The sequence below is a fragment of the Pleurodeles waltl genome, chromosome 4_1, assembly GCF_031143425.1.
Source record: "Pleurodeles waltl isolate 20211129_DDA chromosome 4_1, aPleWal1.hap1.20221129, whole genome shotgun sequence".
Lineage (NCBI taxonomy): Eukaryota > Metazoa > Chordata > Amphibia > Caudata > Salamandridae > Pleurodeles > Pleurodeles waltl.
Window position 1 is genome coordinate 135,195,820 of NC_090442.1, and position 20,510 is coordinate 135,216,329.

Sequence of the window (20,510 nt, forward strand, 5' to 3'; positions counted from 1 at the left end):
TTTAGAGAGAGTTAAAGTGATAGACAAAGAGAAAAAAGTTTTCAGAACTTTTTGGAAAGACAGAAAAAAAACTTTTTAAACTTTTAAGAACTTTTTGAAAGTTTAGTAGTACTTTTCAGCACTTAGAAAAGAGTGAAAAGAGGAAATGCAAAACTTTTTGGCTATGTGTATATACACTGACCTTGTTTTGTATATTTTTCTCTTATGAAAAGTACAATGACAAGAGTGGTAAGTAGTCTCAAGCACTTATCCCACCACTGCACAACCAATGTAGGAGGCTGGACTGGCTTGTAGTGAGTACCAAGGGGTACTTGCACCTTGCACCAGGCCCAGTTATCCCTTATTAGTGTATAGGGTGTCTAGCAGCTTAGGCTGATAGATAATGGTAGCTTAGCAGAGCAGCCTAGGCTGAACTAGGAGACGTGTGAAGCTACTACAGTACCACTTAGTGTCATATGCACAATATCATAAGAAAACACAATACACAGTTATACTAAAAATAAAGGTACTTTATTTTTATGACAATATGCCAAAGTATCTTAGAGTGTACCCTCAGTAAGAGGATAGGAAATATACACAAGATATAAATACACAATAGCAAAAATATGCAGTATAGTCTTAGAAAACAGTGCAAACAATGTATAATTACAATAGGATGCAATGGGGAAACATAGGGATAGGGGCAACACAAACCATATACTCCAAAAGTGGAATGTGAACCACGAATGGACCCCAAACCTATGTGACCTTGTAGAGGGTCGCTGGGACTATTAGAAAATAGTGAGAGTTAGAAAAATAACCCTCCCCAAGACCCTGAAAAGTGAGTGCAAAGTGCACCAAAGTTCCCCTAAGGACAAAATAGTCGTGTTAGAGGGAGAATGCAAGGAAAACACAAATCAGCAATGCAACAACGATGGATTCCTGTCTGAAGGTACCTGTGGAACAAGGGGACCAAGTCCAAAAGTCACAAGCAGCTCGGAGATGGGCAGATGCCCAAGAAATGCCAGCGGTTGGTGCAAAGAAGCTCTTACTAGGCTGAAGAACTGTGAATACTGCAGGAACGACAAGGGCTAGAGACTTCCCCTTTGGAGGATGGATCCCCCACGCCTTGGAGAGTCGTGCAGAAGTGTTTTCCCGCCGGATGGACGCCAACAAGCCTTGCTACACGCAAATCGTGCGTTTGGCGTTTTTGGACGCTGCTGGGGCCCAGGAGGGACCAGAAGGTCGCAAATTGGACCTGCAGAGAGAGGGGACGTCGAGCAAGACAAGGAGCCCTCACTGAAGCAGGTAGCACCCGGAGAAGTGCCAGAAACAGGCACTACGAGGATGCGTGAAACGGTGCTCGCCGAAGTTGCACAAAGGAGTCCCACGTCGCCGGAGACCAACTTAGAAAGTCGTGCAATGCAGGTTAGAGTGCCGTGGACCCAGGCTTGGCTGTGCACGAAGGATTTCCGCCGGAAGTGCACAGGGGCCGGAGAAGCTTGCAAAGTCGCGGTTCCCAGCAATGCAGCCCAGCGAGGTGAGGCAAGGACTTACCTCCACCAAACTTGGGCTGAAGAGTCACTGGACTGTGGGGGTCACTTGGACGGTGTCGCTGGATTCAAGGGACCTCGCTCGTCGTGCTGAGAGGAGACCCAAGGGACCGGAGATGCAGCTTTTTGGTGCCTGCGGTTGCAGGGGGAAGATTCCGTCGACCCACGGGAGATTTCTTCGGAGCTTCTGGTGCAGAGAGGAGGCAGACTACCCCCACAGCATGCACAAGCAGGAAAACAGTCGAGAAGGCGGCAGGATCAGCGTTACAGAGTTGCAGTAGTCGTCTTTGCTACTATGTTGCAGGTTTGCAGGCTTCCAGCGCGGTCAGCGGTCGATTCCTTATCAGAAGGTGAAGAGGGAGATGCAGAGGAACTCGGCTGAGCTCATGCATTCGTTATCTAAAGTTTCCCCAGAGACAGAGACCCTAAATAGCCAGAAAAGAGGGTTTGGCTACCTAGGAGAGAGGAAAGGCTACTAACACCTGAAGGAGCCTATCAGAAGGAGTCTCTGACGTCACCTGGTGGCACTGGCCACTCAGAGCAGTCCAGTGTGCCAGCAGCACCTCTGTTTCCAAGATGGCAGAGGTCTGGAGCACACTGGAGGAGCTCTGGACACCTCCCATGGGAGGTGCAGGTCAGGGGAGTGGTCACTCCCCTTTCCTTTGTCCAGTTTCGCGCCAGAGCAGGGGCTAAGGGGTCCCTGAACCGGTGTAGACTGGCTTATGCAGAATTGGGCACCTCTGTGCCCAACAAAGCATTTCCAGAGGCTGGGGGAGGCTACTCCTCCCCTGCCTTCACACCATTTTCCAAAGGGAGAGGGTGTCACACCCTCTCTCAGAGGAAGTTCTTTGTTCTGCCATCCTGGGCCAGGCCTGGCTGGACCCCAGGAGGGCAGCTGCCTGTCTGAGGGGTTGGCAGCAGCAGCAGCTGCAGAGAAACCCCAGGAAGGGCAGTCTGGCAGTACCAGGGTCTGTGCTACAGACCACTGGGATCATGGAATTGTACCAACAATGCCAGGATGGCATAGAGGGGGCAATTCCATGATCATAGACATGTTACATGGCCATATTCGGAGTTACCATGGTGAAGCTACATATAGGTAGTGCCCTATATGTAGTGCACGCGTGTAATGGTGTCCCCGCACTCACAAAGTTCAGTGAATTGGCTCTGAACAATGTGGGGGCACCTTGGCTAGTGCCAGGGTGCCCTCACACTAAGTAACTTTGCACCTAACCTTTACCAGGTAAAGGTTAGACATATAGGTGACTTATAAGTTACTTAAGTGCAGTGTAAAATGGCTGTGAAATAACGTGGACGTTATTTCACTCAGGCTGCAGTGGCAGGCCTGTGTAAGAATTGTCAGAGCTCCCTATGGGTGGCAAAAGAAATGCTGCAGCCCATAGGGATCTCCTGGAACCCCAATACCCTGGGTACCTCAGTACCATATACTAGGGAATTATAAGGGTGTTCCAGTAAGCCAATGTAAATTGGTAAAAATGGTCACTAGCCTGTTAGTGACAATTTAAAAGTAATGAGAGAGCATAACCACTGAGGTTCTGGTTAGCAGAGCCTCAGTGAGACAGTTAGGCACCACACAGGGAACACATACATGCACACCTATGAGCACTGGGGTCCTGTGTGACAGGGTCCCAGTGACACATACATATAGGCCACAACCTTATGAGCACTGGGGTCCTGACTAGCAGGATCCCAGTGACACATAACAAACATACTGAAAACATAGTGTTTTCACTATGAGCACTGAGGCCTGGCTATCAGGATCCCAGTGAGACAGTGAAAACAGTGACAAACACCCTGACATACACTCACAAACAGGCCAAAAGTGGGGGTAACAAGGCTAGAAAGAGGCTACCTTCTCACAATAGCGTACAACACATAAATTCCCCCGTGTCACCCTAACATATGTCTCCCCATGACACCCTACATTCTATTTAGGTAATACATTTGAGGTACTAATGTAAAAGGTGCTACTTATCAACAGGAATTATGGGTGTAGCATAGGTATTGCCTAATTAGACAATAATCAAGGAGCACAAAGGAAACCTTTCCTGGTCCCGGGCTCCTATGTCGGTGCTCACGGCCCCCACACTGGTCTGTTAAGGAAGGAGTGCGGAAGACTATACCTCACTGGGGCCCCCTATCGCCCCTTTGTTTTGTCAAGAGGAGCCCACTGTCTGAGGGAGGGTTCCCGACACGGGCCTCAGGCACGGTGTCCTCCCAAGCAAACGCATCCCGTCCACTGCAGCCTGTGTGGGCGGAGACCCGATGCCAGCCCGGGTTCTGCGACAGACACGAGAGAATCGATATGGCTGTGCAGAGAAAATCTCCCACTTCCAGGGGCTGAGTGGGTGTGGCCGTTTCTTCTGTAACACTGTAGCTGCCAAGGGTGGTGATGACGTCACAAGTGGCTTCCTTGTGGTTTAGGCAACGCACTCTAGGAAGAAAGCAGCTAGTGAACTCAGAGCACACAACCCGTGCAGCGTGAGTCAGGGAGGCCAGAAGAAGAGGTGCTGCACTCTGCATCTCAGGGCGCTTGGGGGCTCGGTGCGCTCTATCCGCACAGCACGAGACAGTGCTGATCACAGGTGCTGTCTTGAAGAAATGTTCCCCCCGGGCTAGTCGTGGAGAAATGAAAAATGGAGCACTCATGATGCACTAGTTGCAGAATGAAGTAAAAGGATAAAGCACTCACCATGCACTAGTTGTGAGGAAGGCAATGAGCAGGATACAGTACTCCCCACTCGCTGAGCTCCTTGGAGAACACTTAAGGGAAGTGGACAGACAGCAATGGGCAACTAGACCAGCACCACAAAAGCAGCAATGCCATTGTCAATCCTTCCTGGTAGTCCCACAGTACCTTAACATAACCAAAAATCAGGTAGCAGATGGCAGTAGGGCAACAAGCAGAAGAGCAGTTCAGATGAGTGCTTTGTGCATTCCTGCAGCCCTTCTGACAGAGGTTCAGGCCCACTTCAAAAAGTGCTCTAACGACATGGGTCTACAACCCCTGTACTTTTACTCAAAATGTCTTTGATCTAGGGGACTGTGAACGGGCTCACCCGTTCCCTAGCCGCGCTGCACCCGGAATTGACGTGTCGGACCTTTCCGACACGTCACTTCCACGTTGCCGTGGGAACGCCATCGAAGGACGGGTGGCGTCCTCCCGTTGCCACGGGAACCCAGGAGGGGTTCCGGGCCGCGGCCGCAACAAGGCGGGGAGTTCCCTATGAAAAGGGACTTCCGGACGCCGATAGAGAGGAGGAGGAGAACGGAGAGGAGAGGGACGACGGAGGACAGAAGGAGGAGGAGGACGGAGAGCAGGAAGACGACGGAGGACAGAAGGAGGAGGGAAACGGAGAGCAGGAGGAGGAGAACAAGCAGGAGAAACGAGCAGAAGGAACAGAAGAAACGCGAAGAACACGGAGAGAAAAGGAGGAGAGGATTGTGCAGGACAACACCCCAAAGGAACACCCCAGCTCCAGCCACGACCCAGGAGGGTCGTGGCTTACCAAGGTACGGTCCTTGTGGGAACACAAAAGAGGTTGTTACAATTAAGAGGGCACTGGGGGAAGGGGATAAAGACAGAGGGAGGGTGAAGGGTCTTTAATGAACACAATAAAAATCACGAGAGTCACAAAAGTGCACTATTGGAAGTTTATTCACTGGACCCTCACTCCCCATTCTCACCCCCTGATCCCCTCCTCCCCTTTACTTTAATAAATCTCGGTAGCATATTTAAATACCCCACTTACCTTAGCGTTTCCTTTTTGTCACCACGGTACCATCCATTGGAGGCTGCCACCAGACGAGAAGAACACTCCCCTGAAAGAAGCAGAGACAAGACACTAAAGAAAAAGAAGGAACAAGAGACAGTACTGAACCCTAAGAAGAAGGAAAGAGACAATTAGAGACATTTCTACAAAAACTCCAATAAACCTTTTCCCCTGAACCTATACTTAATCTCTGTGGGTTTTATTATACCGTTCGACCTACTACAGTGGTGTCAGAAGTGGGATACTAATAAAGAAGTATCCCACGGGTAACCGAACGGTATAACATAATGAGTGACAATCCGTCCCTAGAAGATATGATTAAACAACTAGCAGAAGGCCAACGCCATCTGCAGTTAGTTTGGGAAGCCCACCAACGAGAGACGAAAGAGGACAGGGAAGCTTTACAGTCAGCCTTGAAGAGCCAAGCAACGATATTAGCAAACAACCAATTGGTCCATGAAACGGTAATGAAAAAGCTAACGGAAACAATCGCCGCTAGCAAAGTACATCCCAATGTACCCAGTTCCGTTTTGCAAAAATATCAGGAGGGAGAAGACCCGGAATCTTTTTTCACTAACTTTGATTGCTTCTTCAGCCCAATGGCCGGAGGATAGGTGGGGTCAATATGTGGCACCTTTACTTACAGGTCTCCTACAAGCTGCTTATCAGGCCGCTAATCCTGGGGGAACAACACCATATAAAGATATTAAGACCAGCATCCTAGAACGAGTAGGCCACGACAGCGAATATTATCGAGTTAAATTCCGGAAAGTAAAGTGGGGACCAAATGAGGACCCTCGGACTTTCTACTTCCGCGTGAAAGATCTAGCTTTGAAATGGCTGGGTCCAATTGGGAATAGCAGAGAGGAGGTCATACAGCCTATTGTCCTCGAACAGTATCTAGACTCTTTACCCCCGTCAACGAAAAATTGGATTCGACAACATCCAAAGTTGGATACCGAGATGGCCATTGAACTAGCCTGTGCATACCACCGATCCACAGATGTGAGAAGTATGCCACCACGACCTCACAGCAAACCGGCTATAGCCCCACCAAAACCTTTATCAAGATTTCCCCTGGAAGACCCGGGTCCTCGCCGAGTACCAGAAGGTCCTCCTGTACAGGGACCACAGTGCTATAATTGTGGGGAGTGGGGGCACATAGCTCGTATGTGTCCGCGGAAATTAGAGGGAGGTGAACCTATGGAGATAGGAGTAACCAGGAGACGCGTACTTTGTACAGGACAGGGAGACCTTAAATTTAAACAAACCCTTAGACTAAATGGCCAGTCTGTCTGTGCACTAATTGACTCGGGTTGCAGCCAATCCGTAGTTCGTGAAGATTTAATAAGACCAATCGATAAGGAATCCAGTAGCTGGGTCACGATTTGTTGTATTCACGGTGATAAGGAACAATACCCCGTGACAAGAGTAAACATAGAGTGGGAAGACTACAAGGACTCACATCCAATGGGAGTAATGTCCCAACTGATTGAGGAATGTATCATTGGTACTGGCTATAGACATTTCCCAGAACTTCTGGATCATGTTCGTAAACCGAAAATCCACCAGGATTGGTGGTTTGAGGCTCCTTTCTCAGACAGTAATATTGAAGGCCCTTTACCCCGAAGGAAACTGTCACGTAAAGAAAAGCGAGAGATAAAAGTCCAATTCAGGTCTCAGGATAAGCAGGATCAAACTCAGAGACTTATAGCAGAAGTACATGATGCACCCCTAAGTTTTCACCAACAACAGAGAGAGGATCCCTCACTCGCTCAAGCATGGAAATCGGCAAAAACCGAAGAAACAGAGGAGGTGGGTCCTTACTTCCTGGTTAAACGAAATTTACTATATAGGGTGACCTCTACCAGGGACGGGGATCATAAACATCAGCTAATAGTTCGCGACAATTTTAGGAATCAAGTCCTAACCCTAGCTCACAGTCAACCAGGGGGAGGTCATTTCGGGAGAGAAAAAACGGAAGAATATCTCCTCCGACGATTTTACTGGCCAGGGGTTTTCGCCCATATCTGGAGGTACTGTTCCCAGTGTCCCCGGTGTCAACTGACAGACCCTAGTAAGCCCAGGAAAGCACCACTTTTGCCTCTCCCCATCATAGATATACCATTTATTAGGGTAGGAATGGATTTAATTGGACCATTAGTGCCGTCTTCTAAAGGGCACGCATACATATTGGTGATCGTTGACTATGCCACCCGATATCCAGAGGCCATTCCCCTGACCAGCATGACCACAAAATCAGTTGCCCAAGCAATGATAACAGTTTTCACCCGAATAGGATTTCCCCACGAAATACTCACAGATCAAGGGACCCCATTCATGTCTAATCTCATGAAACAAGTGTGTAAGACTTTAGGAATTTCCCAAATAAGAACATCCGTCTACCATCCACAAACGGATGGACTGGTGGAACGATACAATCGGACCATAAAAACTTTACTAAAAAAAGTAGTTACTGATTTAGGGAGAGACTGGGATAAAAAAATACCATTAGTTTTGTATGCTATTAGAACTCATGAACAGGCATCCACAGGACATAGCCCATTTGAATTAGTGTTTGGTCGACAACCCCGCTCTCTTTTGAATATGGCCATAGAAACTTGGGAAGAAGAAGCTGAGGAGGGGGGTTGACCCTTGCTGGAATACATACACAACTTAAAATCCCATTTACAAGGGCTATGGGAGGAGGTACGAGAAAATTTGGAACAGGCACAAATAACCCCAAAACACTATTATGACAAAGGGAGTAAGTTGAGAGTTCTACAGACAGGAGATCAAGTTCTCATTATGCGTCCCACATCAGAACAAAAACTACTTGCCAGATGGCAAGGTCCTTATCGAGTGATCCGAGCAGTCTCTCCAGTTACTTACTTGATTGAGTTATCGGCTAACCCTAAAAAGACACACATTTATCATATAAATCTGTTGAAGAAATGGGAATCATCAGAGAACACCGATAATGTAGTAGAAATGGGACAGTTTCTATATCCAAGCAAGAAATCACACATTGAGTGTTACCCTCAATGTCAGCCTGGAAATAATAACATACCTGTTCTCAATGAGTCCTTAACAAGGTATGAGAAAGAGCAGTTACTTTCCCTATTGAATTATTTCCAAAAGTTCTTTTCAGAAAACCCCGGTAAAACCTCTTTGATTTATCATCAAATACGAACCTCTCCGGGTAAAATAGTCCGTTTACGACCTTATCGTATTCCAGAGGCAAGAAAGCACATCATAGAGGATGAGGTTCAGAAAATGTTATCTCTTGGAGTGGTGGAACACTCCCATAGTCCTTGGTGCTCCCCGGTAGTCCTAGTACCAAAACCCGATGGGGCTATAAGATTTTGCATAGATTTTAGGAAACTTAATGAAATCTCTATGTTTGACACCTATCCCATTCCTAGAGTAGACGACGTCCTTGAGAAATTAGGGAGAGCGAGATATATGTCCACAATCGACTTGACTAAAGGGTACTGGCAGATTCCTCTGGCTCCAGAGGATAAAGAAAAAAACGCTTTTTCCACCCAATCTGGGCTTTATCATTTCACTGTGTTACCTTTTGGCCTACATGGAGCCCCAGCTACCTTCCAAAGGTTAATGGATAGATTACTTAAACCCTTCCAAACATTCTCAGCAGCTTATTTGGATGATGTAGTCATTTTTAGCGAGTCATGGGAGGAACATCTAAAACATCTAGAAAAAAAATTCTCTACCCTGGCAACAGCAGGATTAACAGCCAATCCCAAGAAATGTGTCCTAGGAAACACTGACATATCGTACCTCGGGTATAATATTAGTCAAGGCACCCTCCAGCCCCAAATAAAAAAGGTAGAAGCCATAAAAAATGCCCCTACCCCTAAAACAAAGAAAGACCTTCGTTCTTTTCTGGGTCTAGTAGGATATTATCGCAGGTTTATTCCGGGATATTCCACTCTTGCTGCGCCACTCATGGATCTTTTGTCTAAATCCAACCCCAACCAGTTGTTACCCTTTTCCACGCTACAGAAGAACAGTTTTGAGGGACTAAAATCCTGTCTCACTAAAGAACCGATATTACGATGTCCAGACTTTACTAAACCATTCCATCTGTATACAGATGCTTCTGATGTGGGTTTAGGTGCAGTTTTGAGTCAACCAGACGAGGAGGGCCGAGATCTCCCTATCCTATTTCTTAGCAGAAAGCTATTCCCTCGGGAGCGTCATTATCCTATCATTGAACGAGAATGTCTCACCATTAAATGGGCAGTGGACAGTTTACAGTATTATCTGTTGGGCCGGTCTTTTGTTCTATATACGGATCACGCTCCCCTCACCTGGATGGCTGCCCATAAAGACTCCAATTCACGGATTTTACGATGGTTCCTTGAACTGCAGCCTTTTTCCTTTCAGGTTCGACATGTTCCTGGATCGCAACAAGGTCCTGCTGACTATTTGTCTCGCTACCCTTGCGCCTCTTCGGTCTCCGAACAGGACCCATCTTGGGAAGGGGTGTGTGAACGGGCTCACCCGTTCCCTAGCCGCGCTGCACCCGGAATTGACGTGTCGGACCTTTCCGACACGTCACTTCCGCGTTCCCACGTTGCCGTGGGAACGCCATCGAAGGACGGGTGGCGTCCTCCCGTTGCCACGGGAACCCAGGAGGGGTTCCGGGCTGCGGCCGCAACAAGGCGGGGAGTTCCCTATGAAAAGGGACTTCCGGACGCCGATAGAGAGGAGGAGGAGAACGGAGAGGAGAGGGACGACGGAGGACAGAAGGAGGAGGAGGACGGAGAGCAGGAAGACGACGGAGGACAGAAGGAGGAGGGAAACGGAGAGCAGGAGGAGGAGAACAAGCAGGAGAAACGAGCAGAAGGAACAGAAGAAACGCGAAGAACACGGAGAGAAAAGGAGGAGAGGATTGTGCAGGACAACACCCCAAAGGAACACCCCAGCTCCAGCCACGACCCAGGAGGGTCGTGGCTTACCAAGGTACGGTCCTTGTGGGAACACAAAAGAGGTTGTTACAATTAAGAGGGCACTGGGGGAAGGGGATAAAGACAGAGGGAGGGTGAAGGGTCTTTAATGAACACAATAAAAATCACGAGAGTTACAAAAGTGCACTATTGGAAGTTTATTCACTGGACCCTCACTCCCCATTCTCACCCCCTGATCCCCTCCTCCCCTTTACTTTAATAAATCTCGGTAGCATATTTAAATACCCCACTTACCTTAGCGTTTCCTTTTTGTCACCACGGTACCACCCATTGGAGGCTGCCACCAGACGAGAAGAACACTCCCCTGAAAGAAGCAGAGACAAGACACTAAAGAAAAAGAAGGAACAAGAGACAGTACTGAACCCTAAGAAGAAGGAAAGAGACAATTAGAGACATTTCTACAAAAACTCCAATAAACCTTTTCCCCTGAACCTATACTTAATCTCTGTGGGTTTTATTATACCGTTCGACCTACTACAGTGGTGTCAGAAGTGGGATACTAATAAAGAAGTATCCCACGGGTAACCGAACGGTATAACATAATGAGTGACAATCCGTCCCTAGAAGATATGATTAAACAACTAGCAGAAGGCCAACGCCATCTGCAGTTAGTTTGGGAAGCCCACCAACGAGAGACGAAAGAGGACAGGGAAGCTTTACAGTCAGCCTTGAAGAGCCAAGCAACGATATTAGCAAACAACCAATTGGTCCATGAAACGGTAATGAAAAAGCTAACGGAAACAATCGCCGCTAGCAAAGTACATCCCAATGTACCCAGTTCCGTTTTGCAAAAATATCAGGAGGGAGAAGACCCGGAATCTTTTTTCACTAACTTTGATTGCTTCTTCAGCCCAATGGCCGGAGGATAGGTGGGGTCAATATGTGGCACCTTTACTTACAGGTCTCCTACAAGCTGCTTATCAGGCCGCTAATCCTGGGGGAACAACACCATATAAAGATATTAAGACCAGCATCCTAGAACGAGTAGGCCACGACAGCGAATATTATCGAGTTAAATTCCGGAAAGTAAAGTGGGGACCAAATGAGGACCCTCGGACTTTCTACTTCCGCGTGAAAGATCTAGCTTTGAAATGGCTGGGTCCAATTGGGAATAGCAGAGAGGAGGTCATACAGCCTATTGTCCTCGAACAGTATCTAGACTCTTTACCCCCGTCAACGAAAAATTGGATTCGACAACATCCAAAGTTGGATACCGAGATGGCCATTGAACTAGCCTGTGCATACCACCGATCCACAGATGTGAGAAGTATGCCACCACGACCTCACAGCAAACCGGCTATAGCCCCACCAAAACCTTTATCAAGATTTCCCCTGGAAGACCCGGGTCCTCGCCGAGTACCAGAAGGTCCTCCTGTACAGGGACCACAGTGCTATAATTGTGGGGAGTGGGGGCACATAGCTCGTATGTGTCCGCGGAAATTAGAGGGAGGTGAACCTATGGAGATAGGAGTAACCAGGAGACGCGTACTTTGTACAGGACAGGGAGACCTTAAATTTAAACAAACCCTTAGACTAAATGGCCAGTCTGTCTGTGCACTAATTGACTCGGGTTTCAGCCAATCCGTAGTTCGTGAAGATTTAATAAGACCAATCGATAAGGAATCCAGTAGCTGGGTCACGATTTGTTGTATTCACGGTGATAAGGAACAATACCCCGTGACAAGAGTAAACATAGAGTGGGAAGACTACAAGGACTCACATCCAATGGGAGTAATGTCCCAACTGATTGAGGAATGTATCATTGGTACTGGCTATAGACCTTTCCCAGAACTTCTGGATCATGTTCGTAAACCGAAAATCCACCAGGATTGGTGGTTTGAGGCTCCTTTCTCAGACAGTAATATTGAAGGCCCTTTACCCCGAAGGAAACTGTCACGTAAAGAAAAGCGAGAGATAAAAGTCCAATTCAGGTCTCAGGATAAGCAGGATCAAACTCAGAGACTTATAGCAGAAGTACATGATGCACCCCTAAGTTTTCACCAACAACAGAGAGAGGATCCCTCACTCGCTCAAGCATGGAAATCGGCAAAAACCGAAGAAACAGAGGAGGTGGGTCCTTACTTCCTGGTTAAACGAAATTTACTATATAGGGTGACCTCTACCAGGGACGGGGATCATAAACATCAGCTAATAGTTCGCGACAATTTTAGGAATCAAGTCCTAACCCTAGCTCACAGTCAACCAGGTGGAGGTCATTTCGGGAGAGAAAAAACGGAAGAATATCTCCTCCGACGATTTTACTGGCCAGGGGTTTTCGCCCATATCTGGAGGTACTGTTCCCAGTGTCCCCGGTGTCAACTGACAGACCCTAGTAAGCCCAGGAAAGCACCACTTTTGCCTCTCCCCATCATAGATATACCATTTATTAGGGTAGGAATGGATTTAATTGGACCATTAGTGCCGTCTTCTAAAGGGCACGCATACATATTGGTGATCGTTGACTATGCCACCCGATATCCAGAGGCCATTCCCCTGACCAGCATGACCACAAAATCAGTTGCCCAAGCAATGATAACAGTTTTCACCCGAATAGGATTTCCCCACGAAATACTCACAGATCAAGGGACCCCATTCATGTCTAATCTCATGAAACAAGTGTGTAAGACTTTAGGAATTTCCCAAATAGGAACATCCGTCTACCATCCACAAACGGATGGACTGGTGGAACGATACAATCGGACCATAAAAACTTTACTAAAAAAAGTAGTTACTGATTCAGGGAGAGACTGGGATAAAAAAATACCATTAGTTTTGTATGCTATTAGAACTCATGAACAGGCATCCACAGGACATAGCCCATTTGAATTAGTGTTTGGTCGACAACCCTGCTCTCTTTTGAATATGGCCATAGAAACTTGGGAAGAAGAAGCTGAGGAGGGGGGTTGACCCTTGCTGGAATACATACACAACTTAAAATCCCATTTACAAGGGCTATGGGAGGAGGTACGAGAAAATTTGGAACAGGCACAAATAACCCCAAAACACTATTATGACAAAGGGAGTAAGTTGAGAGTTCTACAGACAGGAGATCAAGTTCTCATTATGCGTCCCACATCAGAACAAAAACTACTTGCCAGATGGCAAGGTCCTTATCGAGTGATCCGAGCAGTCTCTCCAGTTACTTACTTGATTGAGTTATCGGCTAACCCTAAAAAGACACACATTTATCATATAAATCTGTTGAAGAAATGGGAATCATCAGAGAACACCGATAATGTAGTAGAAATGGGACAGTTTCTATATCCAAGCAAGAAATCACACATTGAGTGTTACCCTCAATGTCAGCCTGGAAATAATAACATACCTGTTCTCAATGAGTCCTTAACAAGGTATGAGAAAGAGCAGTTACTTTCCCTATTGAATTATTTCCAAAAGTTCTTTTCAGAAAACCCCGGTAAAACCTCTTTGATTTATCATCAAATACGAACCTCTCCGGGTAAAATAGTCCGTTTACGACCTTATCGTATTCCAGAGGCAAGAAAGCACATCATAGAGGATGAGGTTCAGAAAATGTTATCTCTTGGAGTGGTGGAACACTCCCATAGTCCTTGGTGCTCCCCGGTAGTCCTAGTACCAAAACCCGATGGGGCTATAAGATTTTGCATAGATTTTAGGAAACTTAATGAAATCTCTATGTTTGACACCTATCCCATTCCTAGAGTAGACGACGTCCTTGAGAAATTAGGGAGAGCGAGATATATGTCCACAATCGACTTGACTAAAGGGTACTGGCAGATTCCTCTGGCTCCAGAGGATAAAGAAAAAAACGCTTTTTCCACCCAATCTGGGCTTTATCATTTCACCGTGTTACCTTTTGGCCTACATGGAGCCCCAGCTACCTTCCAAAGGTTAATGGATAGATTACTTAAACCCTTCCAAACATTCTCAGCAGCTTATTTGGATGATGTAGTCATTTTTAGCGAGTCATGGGAGGAACATCTAAAACATCTAGAAAAAAAATTCTCTACCCTGGCAACAGCAGGATTAACAGCCAATCCCAAGAAATGTGTCCTAGGAAACACTGACATATCGTACCTCGGGTATAATATTAGTCAAGGCACCCTCCAGCCCCAAATAAAAAAGGTAGAAGCCATAAAAAATGCCCCTACCCCTAAAACAAAGAAAGACCTTCGTTCTTTTCTGGGTCTAGTAGGATATTATCGCAGGTTTATTCCGGGATATTCCACTCTTGCTGCGCCACTCACGGATCTTTTGTCTAAATCCAACCCCAACTAGTTGTTACCCTTTTCCACGCTACAGAAGAACAGTTTTGAGGGACTAAAATCCTGTCTCACTAAAGAACCGATATTACGATGTCCAGACTTTACTAAACCATTCCATCTGTATACAGATGCTTCCGATGTGGGTTTAGGTGCAGTTTTGAGTCAACCAGACGAGGAGGGCCGAGATCTCCCTATCCTATTTCTTAGCAGAAAGCTATTCCCTCGGGAGCGTCATTATCCTATCATTGAACGAGAATGTCTCGCCATTAAATGGGCAGTGGACAGTTTACAGTATTATCTGTTGGGCCGGTCTTTTGTTCTATATACGGATCACGCTCCCCTCACCTGGATGGCTGCCCATAAAGACTCCAATTCACAGATTTTACGATGGTTCCTTGAACTGCAGCCTTTTTCCTTTCAGGTTCGACATGTTCCTGGATCTCAACAAGGTCCTGCTGACTATTTGTCTCGCTACCCTTGCGCCTCTTCGGTCTCCGAACAGGACCCATCTTGGGAAGGGGTGTGTGAACGGGCTCACCCGTTCCCTAGCCGCGCTGCACCCGGAATTGACGCGTCGGACCTTTCCGACACGTCACTTCCGCGTTCCCACGTTGCCGTGGGAACGCCATCGAAGGACGGGTGGCGTCCTCCCGTTGCCACGGGAACCCAGGAGGGGTTCCGGGCTGCGGCCGCAACAAGGCGGGGAGTTCCCTATGAAAAGGGACTTCCGGACGCCGATAGAGAGGAGGAGGAGAACGGAGAGGAGAGGGATGACGGAGGACAGAAGGAGGAGGAGGACGGAGAGCAGGAAGACGACGGAGGACAGAAGGAGGAGGGAAACGGAGAGCAGGAGGAGGAGAACAAGCAGGAGAAACGAGCAGAAGGAACAGAAGAAACGCGAAGAACACGGAGAGAAAAGGAGGAGAGGATTGTGCAGGACAACACCCCAAAGGAACACCCCAGCTCCAGCCACGACCCAGGAGGGTCGTGGCTTACCAAGGTACGGTCCTTGTGGGAACACAAAAGAGGTTGTTACAATTAAGAGGGCACTGGGGGAAGGTGATAAAGACAGAGGGAGGGTGAAGGGTCTTTAATGAACACAATAAAAATCACGAGAGTCACAAAAGTGCACTATTGGAAGTTTATTCACTGGACCCTCACTCCCCATTCTCACCCCCTGATCCCCTCCTCCCCTTTACTTTAATAAATCTCTGTAGCATATTTAAATACCCCACTTACCTTAGCGTTTCCTTTTTGTCACCACGGTACCACCCATTGGAGGCTGCCACCAGACGAGAAGAACACTCCCCTGAAAGAAGCAGAGACAAGACACTAAAGAAAAAGAAGGAACAAGAGACAGTACTGAACCCTAAGAAGAAGGAAAGAGACAATTAGAGACATTTCTACAAAAACTCCAATAAACCTTTTCCCCTGAACCTATACTTAATCTCTGTGGGTTTTATTATACCGTTGGACCTACTACAGGGACACTTCAAAAGAACCTTAGTAGTGCACAACACCCCCCCTTTCAACCCTTCCCTGGCTCCAGACATCAGTAGGGGGTTAACAAGCCCTTTGTGTGAGGGCAGGACATAGCATATACAAATGTAAGTGCGCCCCGCCTCCCTCTCTCCCATCCCATATAGACCATTCAGTATGCAGATGTACTGCTATTACACCTCCATCCTCCATGTGTGATGGCTGTCTGGAAAGTATGCACAAAGCCTAGCTGTCACTCTACCCTAGACGTGGATTGGAGTCAGTCTGCAAAGCACTCGAGTTAAAAGCACAGAGAAATGCCCACCTTCTAAAAGTGGCATTTCTAAAATAGTAATGTAAAATACACCTACACCAGTAAGCAGGGTTTCTCACTACCATTCCAAACATACCAAACATGCTCACAGAATTTTTTATTAATAAACGTAAAAAAAATAAAAAAATAAAAAAAATATGTGTATATATATATATATATATATCAAAAACGAAGTTGTCCTCATGTGAAAGCACACTCCCAACAGGTTATATAAACGGGAAGAAAAAGCAAAGCCAGCAACTCACAGTGAATTCTTTAAGCAGTTTCATTATTCCAGGCCTTAGATTATAAAATCATCTCTGGACACGTGTTTCTAAGTCAATCCTTTCTTCAGCAGAGAAAAATATAAAAGTGTTTCACCCTCGTAGGTGCAGCCAGTGCTGGAAGTGTTCCAGGCATTTCTTTCTTACTGAAAAGACCGGCATGGCTTCAGCTTGTCTAATTACAGGCACCTAATTAGTCTCTTTAAATACCAGTCCGCCCCAGTGGGCCTCTCAAGTGAGCAGTGCATGCTGGTTGTGGTGGTCCTGCAATTTTTTCATTTTGCTCCAAGTGGGTTGCTGGAGCCAAACGAAATAATGAACCAAAGTGCAAAACCTTTGTAGGCGAATCCAAAGTAAAATTGTCAGATTTGCTGTGAATATCCCAACCTGATTGCTCTTATGTGACAATCCATTTTTAGTCACACAGACCTGCTTGGATGTGCAGTGGTGCTGCTTTACCACCACCACAACAAGCATGCACTGTTACTCACTTGAGAGGCCCACTGGGGCGGACTGGTATTCAAAGAGACTAATCAGGTGCCTGTAATCAGACAAGCTGAAGCCATGCCGGTCTTTTCAGTAAGAAAGAAATGCCTGGAACACTTCCAGCACTGGCTGCACCTACGAGGGTAAAACACTTTTATATTTTTCTCTGCTGAAGAAAGGATTGACCTAGAAACAAGTGTCCAGAGATGATTTTATAACCTAAGGCCTGGAATAATGAAACTGGTTAAAGAATTCACTGTGAGTTGCTGGCTTTGCTTTTTCTTCTCGTTTATATAACCTGTTGGGAGTGCGCTTTCACATGAGGACAACTTCGTTTTTGATATATATATATATATATATATATATATATATATATATATATCTTACCTCCGCTCCGCTTTTCGCCTTGCCGCTGCTCCTCTGTCTTGCAGTGCAGGCACAGGCTCCCAGCCTGCCCTGCAGCCAATCCTGACGCTGCTCAGAGCAGCCTTAGGATTGGCTGGGAGCGCCAAGGCGTTCCCAGGCAGACTGGGAGCCTGTGTCTGCTCTTTCCAGCCCGGGAACACAGTGTTGGGCTGGAGAGAGCACATTGTGCATGTGTGTTTGGCCGGCCCGAGATGGCTGACCAAACATACATGTGCACTGAGGGGAGTGCACAGTGCACTCCCCTCACTGCTCGTCACCCTCATGGCCCCGCCCCTTTACCAACATGTTTATTATTCCATTGTTGTGCAAGGTTTGCAGCTTCTGCTGCTGGCGGGGGGCGATGCTCCTCCGCCATAGCAGAGGAGTCGCCACTGTCAGAAACCTAGGAGGAGAAAGGCCAAAAGTTTGGGAATAACCCTGCAGAAACGGCCATTTCCAACAGGCACTCTTAGAAGAGCTCTCCTTTCTCATAGAAGTGTAGGGCAAATACATACTAAGAGAACAATGTCATCCTCATCAGACCTACAGAGCTCACAGAGGTTTGAGTCTTCGCTCGTAAGACAGAGTAGGGTGTGCGCAAGAGCAGGGAGATGGCTGAAGCGAAACCTCATACATTTTTTCTTTGAGTGCAGCAACCATCCAGCCTCCTGATAAAGCTGTGGTTTGAGAGTTGTGAAACCATGTATAATCATCCAAGCATGAGATCTGTTTGTTAGCGCCGCCTTGTCATCAACTGCAGAGAGTTTCTTCATTTTGAGATTAATTAACTTTTTAGAAACTGTAAGGTCCCAAAGCGTGTGCACGTCCAAGGCATCAGTGGCAGAGCCTAGATCTAGCCTTGCACGGGCATCTTGACTTTTCAATATTTCAATCTGTCGTGTAGGCTCTCATTATCCTAATGAGAATACTGGATTTTTGGGCGGCAAGATCGTTCACAGTGTGGGGGACTAAGTCTAACCCACGGTGAAGGACCCTTGTCACCCCAAATCCGGGTTAAGCTCCGGCTAACTAGCAGTGCCTCATCTCTCCCAAAGGGAAGAGACAATTGGGCAGCTGAGCGCATGACATCTTAGTGCATCCCAGGGAAGTCGTGGTCACTCAGATCCCAACCAGTTCTCTCATACACAGTATGGTCTCATATATAAATGACACAGGCAGTTTGAGTTTTAAAGATTGGTTTAATAAAACAACTGCATTTTAGATAACAAGGCGTGAGCCGCAATAACCAGAACCATACAACACAGTAGGATTGAAATAGTAACGAGGAGAGTGAAACATAAGAATAACGCTATCATAGTGCAACTATATTTACGTTCTCTCTTCTAAGTTCTATTTTGAGCACAGTATGTTAAGCTCTAAGCCTGCCTTTCAGGTTCCCCCGGGAGGACATTGACCCTCATACCTGAGCAAAGGCCTGTGATCGGGATCAGCATCTGCAACAGGGCAGTCAGCATCTAGTTGTGGGTTCCTGGTCAGAATCTCCCTCTTACGTGCACCAGGACCAGGAAGTGTTTTTATAACTAACACGCCGGTGTTCTAAGAAACATCCCTACGTAAGAATGTGTACTTTCTACGAACCCTAAAGACTAAACTTCTACCACGTCTATCGGCAATGTACCAGGCTGTATCCTTGACTGAAGCACAGAGCGAGCAAGAATGTATTGTTTGAGAACTTCAGTGCTGAAGTAAGTTAAACAGTGTGATAGAAGAAAATAAAACAAGACCGTGAAACTGGTTATTGTAAAATAAGAGTGCGAGGCTAAATAAAATGCATTTAGGGCAAAGTGCACAGAGGCCTAATACTTTCAGCAAACGCGCAGAAAGCTACATTACAAATGGCTACACTACAAGTCCAAAAGAGCTTTATTTAAAGGGCTGTCTATTGACGCCTTCTGTTTCTGCCAGACTTTGACATATAACCCTTCCTGGCAATTGATCGCTTTGTCAGTCCAAACTCCAGCTGAATCTGGGCAGGGGAGGCATTGGCAGGGGGTTTGAAAAGGAGTTTTTGAGATAAGTGTTTCCAAGACAGCTGTACTTGCAGCTTCACTGCCATAAGTTAAAGTAGGTAATAGTTTTGCAGCAATGACCTTTAACAGAAGTTCTAGGTGGGCTCTTTCATTGATCTCTTTAGAGTTTGAAAAGCCAGTGTCAAGGGTTTTGGCCAATATTTTATATTGTCCATGTTTTCTTTGTTCCATTCTTGAACCTTATGTCTTTTGTAAACCTGTTGTTGCCAATAAACAGCATACACTTAGAGTGGGCTTTATGTCACTCAGTTGATCCTAAATGGCCTTCTTTGTAGTCTATCTCAATTCTCTGTTCTAGACTTATTGACTTTCCTCCCTATGCTTGTGTTTGTCTCACCCAGGAGCATCTCCGTTTCATGGTGCTCTAATTTGATGAATTGTACCCATTCCTCTGCTGACTGCATGGGGCTCTGTTTTAGTGAGATTGCATCTCTTTCCTTGATCTTGCTCACAAAGCGAGTGGAGGCTCTCTGGTTACTAGCCTACCTGCTCATCCATTGGTCACCGATGCTCTCCTGTCCCACCTCCTGTTCTGTATCTGCATAGCACCACTGCACATCATTCTGCTTTCTCGGTGCTACATACTTTCATTTTGACTCTATTACTGCTTTGCTGTAAAATGCAGTCATGTTGAAATTGTAAATGAAAAATGCCAAAATGGCTGCCGATGCATCACAACACATGAGCATGAGTGGGACACGATGAATGAGCACACGTATACACATTTGTGGCCATCTTGGTATGTCTTCATATTCACACATGCGTCACAAAAACATGTATATGTGCATTATGAGACAAGCATACACGTCTGCAGCTATCCTGTAATGACTGTTCTTTAAAACAAACCCCATTCCTAGATGGCCGCCCATGTGTCCTTTGCATGCCCATGCATCATGAATGTGTGCATGTGCACGCTTTTTGATACACT

General features: G+C 46.6%; 1 protein-coding gene across 2 annotated transcripts in view; it reads left to right on the forward strand.

Annotated features, from left to right (window-relative positions):
• Window positions 1-20,510, forward strand: part of LOC138287463 (uncharacterized) — a 287,365-nt gene that overhangs the window by 238,160 nt on the left and 28,695 nt on the right. The gene's annotated exons all lie outside the window — the stretch shown is intronic.